A 7,445-nucleotide genomic window follows, 5' to 3' on the forward strand; every position below is an offset into this window, starting at 1 on the left:
AGATCCTAACCCTACCCTACGTAAAACACAGACCCTAACCCTACCCTACGTTAAACACAGACCCTACGTAAATCACAGACCCTACCCTAGGTAAAACACAGACCCTAACCCTACCCTAGGTAAAACACAGACCCTACCCTACGTAAAACACAGACCCTAACCCTACCCTACGTAAAACACAGACCCTACCCTACGTAAAACACAGACCCTAACCCTACCCTACGTAAACACAGACCCTAACCCTACCCTCCGTAAAACACAGACCCTACCCTACGTAAAACACAGACCCTAACCCTACCCCTACGTAAAACACAGACCCTACCCTACGTAAAAACACAGACCCTAACCCTACCCTACGTAAATCACAGACCCAACCCTACGTAAAACACAGACCCTACGTAAAAAACACAGACCCTACCCTACGTAAATCACAGACCCTAACACCAGCCTACGTAAAGCACAGACCCTAACACCAGCCTACGTAAACACAGACCCTAACACCAGCCTACGTAAAACACAGACCCTAACACCAGCCTACGTAAAACACAGACCCTAACACCAGCCTACGAAACACAGACCCTAACACCAGCCTACGTAAAAACACAGACCCTAACCCTACCCTACGAAACACAGACCCTAACTCTACCCTACGTAAAACACAGACCCTAACCCTACCCTACGTAAACACAGATCCTAACCCTACCCTACGTAAAACACAGACCCTAACCCTACCTACGTTAAACACAGACCCTACGTAACACACAGACCCTACCCTATGTAAAACACAGACCGTACGTAAATCACAGACCCTACCCTACCCTACGAAAAACACAGACCCTAACCCTACCCTAGGTAAAACACAGACCCTACCCTAGGTAAAACACAGACCCTAACTCTACCCTAGGTAAACACAGACCCTAACCCTACCCTAGGTAAAACACAGACCCTAACCCTACCCTACGTAAAACACAGACCCTAACCCTACCCTACGTGAAACACAGACCCTAACCCTACCCTACGTGAAACACAGACCCTAACCCTACCCTACGTAAAACACAGACCCTAACCCTACCCTACGTAAAACACAGACCCTAACCCTACCCTACGTAAAACAGACCCTAACCCTACCCTACGTTAAACACAGACCCTAACCCTACCCTAGGTAAAACACAGACCCTAACCCTACCCTACGTAAAACACAGACCCTAACCCTACCCTACGTTAAACACAGACCCTACGTAACACACAGACCCTACCCTACCCTACGTAAAACACAGACCCTACGTGCAAAAATCACAGACCCTACCCTACCCTACGTAAAACACAGACCCTAACCCTACCCTAGGTAAAACACAGACCCTACCCTAGGTAAAACACAGACCCTAACCCTACCCTACGTAAAACACAGACCCTAACCCTACCCTACGTTAAACACAGACCCTACGTAACACACAGACCCTACCCTACCCTACGTAAAACACAGACCCTACGTAAATCACAGACCCTACCCTACCCTACGTAAAACACAGACCCTACCCTAGGTAAAACACAGACCCTAACCCTACCCTAGGTAAAACACAGACCCTACCCTACGTAAAACACAGACCCTAACCCTACCCTACGTAAAACACAGACCCTAACCCTACCCTACGTTAAACACAGACCCTACGTAACACACAGACCCTACCCTACCCTACGTAAATCACAGACCCTACGTAAATCACAGACCCTACCCTACCCTACGTAAATCACAGACCCTAACACCAGCCTACGTAAAGCACAGACCCTAACACCAGCCTACGTAAAACACAGACCCTAACACCAGCCTACGTAAAACACAGACCCTAACACCAGCCTACGTAAAACACAGACCCTAACACCAGCCTACGTAAAACACAGACCCTAACACCAGCCTACGTAAAACACAGACCCTAACCCTACCCTACGTAAAACACAGACCCTAACTCTACCCTACGTAAAACACAGACCCTAACCCTACCCTACGTAAAACACAGATCCTAACCCTACCCTACGTAAAACACAGACCCTAACCCTACCCTACGTTAAACACAGACCCTACGTAACACACAGACCCTACCCTATGTAAAACACAGACCGTACGTAAATCACAGACCCTACCCTACCCTACGTAAAACACAGACCCTAACCCTACCCTAGGTAAAACACAGACCCTACCCTAGGTAAAACACAGACCCTAACTCTACCCTAGGTAAAACACAGACCCTAACCCTACCCTAGGTAAAACACAGACCCTAACCCTACCCTACGTAAAACACAGACCCTAACCCTACCCTACGTGAAACACAGACCCTAACCCTACCCTACGTGAAACACAGACCCTAACCCTACCCTACGTAAAACACAGACCCTAACCCTACCCTACGTAAAACACAGACCCTAACCCTACCCTACGTAAAACAGACCCTAACCCTACCCTACGTTAAACACAGACCCTAACCCTACCCTAGGTAAAACACAGACCCTAACCCTACCCTACGTAAAACACAGACCCTAACCCTACCCTACGTTAAACACAGACCCTACGTAACACACAGACCCTACCCTACCCTACGTAAAACACAGACCCTACGTAAATCACAGACCCTACCCTACCCTACGTAAAACACAGACCCTAACCCTACCCTAGGTAAAACACAGACCCTACCCTAGGTAAAACACAGACCCTAACCCTACCCTACGTAAAACACAGACCCTAACCCTACCCTACGTTAAACACAGACCCTACGTAACACACAGACCCTACCCTACCCTACGTAAACACAGACCCTACGTAAATCACAGACCCTACCCTACCCTACGTAAAACACAGACCCTACCCTAGGTAAAACACAGACCCTAACCCTACCCTAGGTAAAACACAGACCCTACCCTACGAAACACAGACCCTAACCCTACCCTACGTAAAACACAGACCCTAACCCTACCCTACGTTAAACACAGACCCTACGTAACACACAGACCCTACCCTACCCTACGTAAATCACAGACCCTACGTAAATCACAGACCCCACCCTACCCTACGTAAAAACACAGACCCTAACCCTACCCTAGGTAAAACACAGACCCTACCCTAGGTAAAACACAGACCCTAACCCTACCCTACGTAAAACACAGACCCTAACCCTACCCTACGTTAAACACAGACCCTACGTAACACACAGACCCTACCCTACCCTACGTGAAACACAGACCCTACGTAAATCACAGACCCTACCCTACCCTACGAAACACAGACCCTAACCCTACCCTACGTAAAACACAGACCCTAACGAAATCACAGACCCTACCCTACCCTACGTAATACACAGACCCTACCCTCGGTAAAACACAGACCCTAACCCTACCCTCGGTAAAACACAGACCCTAACCCTACCCTCGGTAAAACACAGACCCTAACCCTACCCTAGGTAAAACACAGACCCTAACCCTACCCTAGGTAAAACACAGACCCTAACCCTACCCTAGGTAAAACACAGACCCTAACCCTACCCTAGGTAAAACACAGACCCTAACCCTACCCTAGGTAAAACACAGACCCTAACCCTACCCTAGGTAAAACACAGACCTTAACCCTACCCTACGTAAAACACAGACCTTAACCCTACCCTACGTAAAACACAGACCCTAACCCTACCCTACGTAAAACACAGACCCTAACCCTACCCTACGTAAAACACAGACCCTAACCCTACCCTACGTAAAACACAGACCCTAAACCTACCCTACGTAAAACACAGACCCTAACCCTACCCTACGTAAAACACAGACCCTAACCCTACCCTACGTAAAACACAGACCCTAACCCTACCCTACGTAAAACACAGACCCTAACCCTACCCTACGTAAAACACAGATCCTAACCCTACCCTACGTTAAACACAGACCCTATGTAACACACAGACCCTACCCTACGTAAAACACAGACCCTACGTAAATCACAGACCCTACCCTACCCTACGTGAAACACAGACCCTAACCCTACCCTAGGTAAAACACAGACCCTACCCTAGGTAAAACACAGACCCTAACCCTACCCTAGGTAAAACACAGACCCTAACCCTACCCTACGTAAAAACACAGACCCTAACCCTACCCTACGTAAAACACAGACCCTAACCTAGGTTAAACACAGACCCTAACCCTACCCTACGTAAAACACAGACTCTACCCTGCGTAAAACACAGACCCTACGTAAATCACAGACCCTAACACCAGCCTACGTAAAGCACAGACCCTAACACCAGCCTATGTAAAACACAGACCCTAACCCTACCCTACGTAAAAACACAGACCCTAACCCTACCCTACGTAAAACACAGACCCTAACCCTACCCTACGTAAAACACAGACCCTAACCCTACCCTAGGTAAAACACAGACCCTAACCTACGTTAAACACAGACCCTAACCCTAACGCTACGTAAAAACACAGACCCTAACACCACCCAACGTAAAACAGAGCCAACCCTAGGTAAAACACAGACCCTAACCCTACCCTACGTAAAACACAGATCCTAACCCTACCCTACGTAAAACACAGACCCTAACCCACCCTACGTTAAACACAGACCCTACGTAAATCACAGACCCTACCCTAGGTAAAAACACAGACCCTAACCCCACCAGGTAAAACACAGACCCTACCCTACGTAAAACACAGTCCCTAACCCTACCCTACGTAAAACACAGACCCTAACCCTACCCTCCGTAAAACACAGACCCTAACACTACCCTACGTAAAAACACAGACCCTAACCCTACCTAGGTAAAACACAGACCCTAACCCTACCCTACGTAAATCACAGACCCAACCCTACGTAAAACACAGACCCTACGTAAAAACACAGACCCTACCCTACGTAAATCACAGACCCTAACACCAGCCTACGTAAAGCACAGACCCTAACACCAGCCCACGTAAAACACAGACCCTAACACCAGCCTACGTAAAACACAGACCCTAACACCAGCCTCGTAAAACACAGACCCTAACACCAGCCTACGTAAAACACAGACCCTAACACCAGCCCTACGTAAAACACAGACCCTAACCCTACCCCTACGTAAAACACAGACCCTAACTCTATCCTACGTAAAACACAGACCCTAACCCTACCCTACGTAAAACACAGATCCTAACCCTACCCTACGTAAAACACAGACCCCCTAACCCTACCCTACGTTAAACACAGACCTACATAACACACAGACCTACCCTACCTACGAAACACAGACCTAACCCTACCCTACGTTAAACACAGACCCTAACCCTACCCTAGGTAAAACACAGACCCTAACCCTACCCTAGGTAAAACACAGACCCTAACCCTACGTAAACACAGACCCTAACCCTACCCTACGTAAAAACACAGACCTAACCCTACCCTACGTAAAACACAGACCTAACCCTACCCTACGTGAAACACAGACCCTAACCCTACCCTACGTAAAACACAGACCCTAACCCTACCCTACGTTAAACACAGACCCTAACCCTACCCTAGGTAAAACACAGATCCTAACCCTACCCTACTAAAACACAGACCCTACCCTAGGTAAAACACAGACCTAACCCTACCCTACGTAAAACACAGACCCTAACCCTACCCTACGTTAAACACAGACCCTACGTAACACACAGACCCTACCCTACCCTACGAAAAACACAGACCTCGTAAATCACAGACCCTACCCTACGAAACACAGACCCTAACCCTACCCTAGGTAAAACACAGACCCTACCTAGGTAAAACACAGACCCTAACCCTACCCTACGAAACACAGACCCTAACCCTACCCTACGTTAAACACAGACCCTACGTAACACACAGACCCTACCCTACGTAAAACACAGACCCTACGTAAATCACAGAGACCCTACCCCTACGTAAAACACAGACCCTACCCTACGTAAAACACAGACCCTAACCCTACCCTAGGTAAAACACAGACCCTAACCCTACCCTACGTAAAACACAGACCTAACCCTACCCTACGTAAACACAGACCCTAACCCTACCCTACGTAAAACACAGACCTAACCCTACCCTACAAAACACAGACCCTAACCCTACCCCCTACGTAAAACACAGACCCTAACCCTACCCTACGTAAAACACAGACCCTAACCCTACCCTACGTAAAACACAGACCCTAATAACCCTACCCTACGTAAAACACAGACCCTAATAACCCTACCCTACGTTAAACACAGACCCAATCCCACCCTACGTTAAACACAGACCCTACGTAACACACAGACCCTGCCCTACGTAACACACAGACCTACCCTACGTAAAACACAGACCCTAACCCTACCCTAGGTAAAACACACAGACCCTACCCTAGGTAAAACACAGACCTAACCCTACCCTACGTTAAACACAGACCCTACGTAACACACAGACCCTACCCTACCCTACGTAAAACACAGACCCTACCAGAATCACAGACCCTACCCTACCCTACGTAAATCACAGACCCCACCTACCCTACGTAAAACACAGACCCTAACCCTACCCTAGGTAAAACACAGACCCTACCCTAGGTAAAACACAGACCCTAATCCTACCCTCGGTAAAACACAGACCCTAACCCTACCCTCGGTAAAACACAGACCCTAACCCTACCCTAGGTAAAACACAGACCCTAACCCTACCCTACGTAAAACACAGACCCTAACCCTACAGTAAAACACAGACCCTAACCTAGGTTAAACACAGACCCTAACCCTACCCTGCTAAAACACAGACCCTACGTAAATCACAGACCCTAACACCAGCCTATGTAAAACACAGACCCTAACACCAGCCTACGTAAAGCACAGACCCTAACACCAGCCTATGTAAAACACAGACCCTAACACCAGCCTACGTAAAACACAGACCCTAACACCAGCCTACGTAAAGCACAGACCCTAACCCTACCCTACGTTAAACACAGACCCTAACACCAGCCTACGTAAAACACAGACCCTAACACCAGCCTACGTAAAACACAGACCCTAACCCTACTCCTACGTAAAACACAGACCCTAACCCTACCCTACGTAAAACACAGATCCTAACCCCACCCTACGTAAACACAGACCCTACGTAAAATCACAGACCTACCTACGTAAAACACAGACCCTACGTAAATCACAGACCTACCCTAGTAAAACACAGACCCTAACCCTACCCTAAATAAAACACAGACCCTAACCCTACCCTACGTAAAACACAGACCCTAACCTAGGTTAAACACAGACCCTAACCCTACCCTACGTAAAACACAGACCTAACCTAGGTTAAACACAGACCCTAACCCTACCCTACGTAAACACAGACTCTACCCTACGTAACAACACAGACCCTACCACGACCCTACGTAAATCACAGACCCTACGTAAATCACAGACCCTAC

At 48.1% G+C, this 7,445-nt stretch overlaps 3 long non-coding RNA genes across 9 annotated transcripts; 1 reads left to right on the plus strand and 2 right to left on the minus strand.

Moving 5' to 3' along the window:
* The first annotated feature begins 661 nt into the window (after window positions 1–661).
* On the plus strand, window positions 662–4,635 carry LOC135528943 (uncharacterized). 7 transcript variants are annotated; one of them, XR_010453610.1, is made up of 5 exons: window positions 662–875; window positions 933–1,266; window positions 1,346–2,892; window positions 3,117–3,174; window positions 4,164–4,635. It is a non-coding gene; the product is annotated as an uncharacterized LOC135528943 (long non-coding RNA). The 7 variants fall into 7 exon arrangements; XR_010453612.1 differs by having other exon boundaries at window positions 663–875; window positions 1,163–1,266; XR_010453614.1 differs by lacking the exon at window positions 662–875 and having other exon boundaries at window positions 912–1,266; window positions 1,346–1,490; window positions 1,571–2,892.
* On the minus strand, window positions 3,339–6,614 carry LOC135528945 (uncharacterized). Its single transcript, XR_010453616.1, has 3 exons — window positions 6,528–6,614; window positions 6,403–6,454; window positions 3,339–4,066 (listed from the first exon to the last, which is right to left on the minus strand). It is a non-coding gene; the product is annotated as an uncharacterized LOC135528945 (long non-coding RNA).
* LOC135528944 (uncharacterized) lies at window positions 4,353–5,719 on the minus strand. The gene is made up of 3 exons (XR_010453615.1): window positions 5,610–5,719; window positions 4,803–5,176; window positions 4,353–4,427 (listed from the first exon to the last, which is right to left on the minus strand). It is a non-coding gene; the product is annotated as an uncharacterized LOC135528944 (long non-coding RNA).
* Window positions 6,615–7,445: the final 831 nt, after the last annotated feature.

The sequence above is a fragment of the Oncorhynchus masou genome, unplaced genomic scaffold (genome assembly GCF_036934945.1).
Source record: "Oncorhynchus masou masou isolate Uvic2021 unplaced genomic scaffold, UVic_Omas_1.1 unplaced_scaffold_10616, whole genome shotgun sequence".
Classification (NCBI taxonomy): Eukaryota; Metazoa; Chordata; class Actinopteri; order Salmoniformes; family Salmonidae; genus Oncorhynchus; species Oncorhynchus masou.